We start from the raw sequence: 6,000 nt of genomic DNA, 5'->3' as shown, positions 1-6,000 counted from the left end.
TCTGGTTCTGCTGCATTGATGTTGATCTTGAAAGTCTGACAATGTTACAGGAATTCATTGCTGAATTGTTGGACTTGCCTACTCTTTCAAGTAAAGTACAAGTACCTCAAAACTGTATTTAATTACAGTACTTCAATAAATGTACTTAGCTTTCACAGTCAATGAAAGTGCATTTTCTCAGACACTGTGGCTTCTGAGCAACACTTCTTCCCCTGCTGACACACATACTCACACACAACCAAAATGATTGGTCATTGATCACAGGAGGTCGACAATGAGTTTAGCTGAAAATAGATTTAGATGAACTGGAGCACTGTTTTAGACAGGGCTAGGTGAGCATGGCATATCTCTGGTATCATGTGTGTCAGTCCAAAAGAGTCAGCCATTTCACGGCCTATTTCTCTCTCTCCAACAACGAAATGGTGACATTCTGCTTTGTCATTGTGCCACCGCTCGTAGCTCAGTAGGCCTCCTGACAAATTAACCCACGCCCCGAGAGTCACTCAGCCTTGTCACTGCCATGAATTTATCATGAGAAATGTCAGTCAGTTGAGCGACACACTCAGAAGCATAGCTGGCACTTTTTTAAAAAACTTGTTTTACCTTCTACATGGAGCACAGAAAAATAGCTGCATCAAACATCACACAGAGCACAAATACAAACCATCACTTACATGTACTGAGGAGACAAATAGTCTACATGTTCTTACAGTAGATTACACTTACAACACAACCAGGTGAAGTCTGGCGCACATGTTTAAAAGAAGGAGTAAAAAAAATACTGACTCTATTATTTAAAAAAACGAATACAGAAATGTATCAAATCAGTCTTATTAATGGACATATCAAATTCTCCTTAATAGACTAGAGAGCGTGCAGCCATAATTATTCATTCATTAAAAGAGTCCACCAATTAAGCGCTGCACTCCTTTAAATTTGTCTGACTCATGATGGACAGTTAATGAAAAATGAAAGATCAAAAAAAATCAATGCAGCAGAACCAGGGATATCATCTTTTTTATTCCACGAATTCTTCCTTCTTCCTTCCTTCTTCCTGCCCTCGAGCTGCTAGCCTCAAGCGGAGGTGAGGAGAGGTCTGGTGACCTCACTCCAGACTTTTCATTTTCAAACGTGTACTCTTCAGCCCCAACTGACACTGACTCAAGTAACATCACTTGAGGAAATTTATCAAATTTCGTACAGCTCCATGTGGAACCACAAATGACTTCATATAACTTTTTTTCCACATATGCTGCAGTACTCCCCAACATCTGTAAACAGACACTGATGTATAAACTTAATACGCTTCCCCTTTAATTCATGGACTAGTTGGCTAATTACATCTACAGCATACATCCACAATGTCACCTTTGGTCAAAATCATCAGGTTGTTGAAAGAAGGAGTAGATTAAAAACGAATGGTAGAGGTTAATAGTAAGTAGGTTCAGGAAAAGTAATTAATAATTATGCTAAGACAGTTAAACCAGTGTTTTAAATCAGTGTGCATGGTGTATTAAATCACAGGTAGCCATAGCAACAACACATCTCCTGAATGCTGTGTTACCAGATAATACCTTAACTCTCTCTGAAACAAATCATGAGTTAAACTGAAAACAATATATTTGGCATTTCATCACTAAAACGTATAATGATTTAAACACAACTACCTTGCTTTCTACTTAGTTTCCATGGCGTACTGTAAGCACAGTAACACCTCACATGTATGTGTATTATCACTTACATATACACATCATCATGGAGTAACCCCCAGGATGCATCATTCAATAATAAAGGACTAACGATAACGATGTGACTTTCTGTAAGGGGATTAATCCTTTGAATCCTGATTATAAAATGTATTACACTAATGACAGCACTCTTCTATTTGGACACTACTGTATATGACACATACTACATTTAACCATACTACAGTGGCTGAAAATATCTTTAAGTGGTGGACCTGGAATTTGGTCATGTTTTCATTTTATTGGATACAGATCTGTCAAAATCCTTTCAGTCTTGATGAATACAGAGTCAAACTACGTGCCAGGACATTTGATATTGGAAGTGTGTCCAGGAGCTTATCTTGGGGTTTAACAGTCGCATTTGTTGGGCAAACCTACGCCATTACTTTAATATAGAAAAAAAATAGAGAAAAAGATCAGGACCTTTATTTAGAAGGCTTGTCTCTTCTCTCTTTTACATGCTTCTGTATCTTTGGAGACACCAGTGGAACCCCTGCTAGCTCCACTTTCTGCTCTCCCACATGCAAATATTGATCCAAAAGACATGCATGAGAAATTGATTATTCTATTCAAGCACTGGTTCAGGTCAGAAAATATAAACAAGTTAAGATTTTCTGCTTCACATAAGAACATTAGGTTTGCTTCTGTGTAACACACAGCACAATTTACAGAACAGAGACATAGTCCTCTAAATTATAGGCTATACATCATGGCTGTTCTTTGATTTAAATAAATCCTGTACATTTCTAAAATATACAGCTGCACTTGTGTCATTTTTACCAAATGTTCCTCTCTAAATGTACATGAACTGAATGTTAGACCAAAAGTCAAAGACTTCAGTTAGTAAATCTGTGAAGAATTGCCATGGACGTGTCTATATCAGATAATATTCAAAGCATTAAGGTCTGGTCTGTGTCTAGCCGATAAAAACATCTTGTTATCCCTTAAGGCAAGAATTGTGTCTTCTATCAAAGATTCGATGGTAGGCAACCTAATAGATGGGCCTCTTTTCAACCTGTTTTCAAGAAAAGGAATGAGAGAGCTGATCGTCCAATCACTGCAGAGCATTAGATTGAACAAAGTATCATTGCCATGGGAGACCAATTTCAGCTCAATTATATCCACTCCCTGCTGCTTGTGCCCTCTGTAGTGCTCAACCAAGCCACTATGAAAGTTCTTCTCATCTTTGAAAGATGTTGAGATAATTATTTTTCATAATAGCAACCTTAAGTTCCCATTGCACTTCTATTTTTAATGGGAATTTTGATTCATCAACTGCTTTAAAATGGCTTCTTTGCTGTCCACCATTTTCCAAAACTTGTCCATCACTACCAAATCTGATCCAAGCTTGTAAATCTTGAGATATTTTCATTGACAGTTTGTCTTGGGATTTGGAGAGATAAGTCAATAGCATGTCAATCAAGTGTTGGTGTGAATGTTTTGGCCCTAAGGGAAGATATTACATACAGACGCCTACTCACACTTGCATGCTCAATTTCTGCAAATGATGTGGAAAGTCAAAAGGCTGCTATAAGCCTCTGTGACACATCGTGGTTTGAATTTTTCAGGTGTGTTGTAAATTTACACCTTAGCGGTGTAAAATCGTGTGAGACAGGAGATGGTGATAATGAAAGTCTATGAATTATATTTAAGCCAAGTAGGAAAAAATGTAATCTGCATGCACCTAACCATAAGAAAAACAGCTGTACGGTTTGGAGGAGCCTGAATTATAGAAGCACTGGTAGTGATGGAGCTCTGACGCTTGTCTCTTTGCAACATGATCCTTGTTGTTGCTGTTGAGTCAGTTGCTTGAACAGAAATTCCACCTGAAATCTACCTTGGGAAAAGTGATTTTTGCACACCTGTATAGAGACAGGGGTGTAGGGGAGAATACCTGATGAGACAATAGTAACTGTGTGCATTTTGAGGAGGTACATGCACATGCACGTAATGCTTCACAACCCCTACATAGACAATATGTACATAACGTATAAAACAAGCCTTACCCAAACACTGATGGAACTTAATTTAAGGTATAATTTAGTTAAATTGTTTAACTGCAAATGCTCCAATTTAGTGTTGGGTAATGTGGCTGAAATTAATATCATAATACACAGTAAGAATTTTTTTTCTGATATCAATTTAAGCTTGTCGTAGACATATAATTATTGGACTATATATGTCAACCAATAATTAAAAAGAAATGGCAGTTCAGAAATGCCAAAATTATGTTTGGGTTGTCACCACAGCACAGTTGTTTAACTGCAAAACCCTGCTCAGTGCACATCTTGTTCACAATTCAACTGAAGTCACCCTCCACTCAGTTAGTATTTCTACTTGTTCCTGCAGTTGAGTGTTTGAACTTCACCGTGCAGAATGATGAATGTGCAGAGTTAGACACTAGAGTGCTGTTTTCACATTCATCTGCTGAAGTTTGTTCGTGCTCATTGAAAATCGGATTTTAAGGGGCGAGCCTATGTGCGTGATTTGCGATATCATATCTAGTTTTGAAGGCAATCCTGGTCCAGTATTTATTTCATGCAAGTGTGATGTGGAAACTTGAAGCCTCTAGTGCACAAACACTGAGAATAGACACTCCAGTGAACAAGGAGACATCTTGTGTCCAACAGTTAAACTTCTGAAATGAAATATATTTGCATATTCATAGAGTCTGGATTTTTTTTAATAAGGGAGAAGGAGTAGATGCCATTTTAAGGATTTTAATGTGGTAATTATTCTTTTTTTGTGGAGAAACCATATTAGACACACATTATTGGTCCAAGCGGAGTATTTTTGTATGTCTTAGTACCTGCTCAGAGGGGATCTTTAAGGAATTCTCACTAAAATGTCTTTGTTAAAAAATGAATATCGTCTGATGTGTCATAATATGGCAAATATATGCAAAAATCACTATATTATATAATCAAACTGATGTCCAGTGCAATGAGCTATGTTCCAATTAATAAAAACAAAACTTTAGTTTTGGTTTTTAATCTTAGTTTGCTTGGAATCATTATTTCATATTATATAATTTTGTAAAACAATAACACAGTATGAACATATAATCATAATATGATTCTACTAAAAGCAAATAAATGATAATATTGAATTATTGCCCAGTCCTGGAGTCAGCCTGTTGCTATGAAAACACCGTTCTTTCCCACCTTTCGTCCTGCCTGCAGATAGCAACATCAGCCAGAAAAATAAGTATGAAAAAGGTGTAACTACAAACTACCATCTTTGACTACCCTGTTTGTTCTTTTATCAAAATGTACTCATACAATTCTGTAGAAGTCATGAAAAAAGATGTTCATGCCACAGTAGCTCAATTAATCTCAGATGAAGTCATGCATTTCAATTAGATTTGTCCTAATGTTACTATGAATATAACCAGATTATTCTGCCACATTGAAATTAAATAATTTGATTGTATCAGCCTTGGTGATCTCATGATGGCTGTAGTCTGGGCTTAATATAAACTAAACAGCAGTGGTGCTGAGTTTATTATTGATGCTCAGCTTCTCGCTATCTTTGGAAACCATTTGAGTGAAAGCGCTAGCTCACTGTTACTGGCAGACTGACAGACTGTAGCTCAGCTGCATTGTCCGTCCAAAGATGTTGAACAAATATGTGAGATATGATACTGCATGCAGGAGAGTATATATAAGAGACTCAAAGCAGAGAGGAGTGAAAGAGTTGGTGAGCGTAGTGCAGTTCTGAACAGAATAGAAACCACATTGCATAAATGCTCAGACCTTGGATACCACCTCTGTGAACTGAGTTGTTATTTGGTCAAGGTGTGCTTACGCATGTCTACTGCAATATGCAAGACACAGAGACGCAGAAATTAATCTTCAATGACTGCGTCTGTAATTGAATCACAGCGCTCATTCACACAGCTATCGTTTGCCAATAATGACGAATAATTGTCAAAGAGAAACTATGTCATTAATGAGTGGAGGGGGGGGGGGGGTAAAAAAAAGGAGACGAGAGATGCGGTAATGATGAATCTCAATGTGTTCCAGAGAGGCAGTGAGCAGAGATCTCTCTTTTCCCTCTGGTTTGGAAACAGTGCCAGCGCTGAACTGTAATGGCCTCCTGTTTGCCTGTCACCGGAGGAGAGAGAGGAAGTTGAATGAGTAGAATTAGATTGCATTTCCCATCCCCTTCATTGTTATTTTTGGTCAAATAACACATTGCTCTTCCACTCACAAGCAGGAGCAAAAAGCAGTTGGTGTGTAATCAATCCTTTTGG

Source organism: Thunnus albacares, chromosome 10, assembly GCF_914725855.1.
Source record: "Thunnus albacares chromosome 10, fThuAlb1.1, whole genome shotgun sequence".
Taxonomy (NCBI): Eukaryota; Metazoa; Chordata; class Actinopteri; order Scombriformes; family Scombridae; genus Thunnus; species Thunnus albacares.
This window is presented reverse-complemented; position numbering follows the sequence as displayed.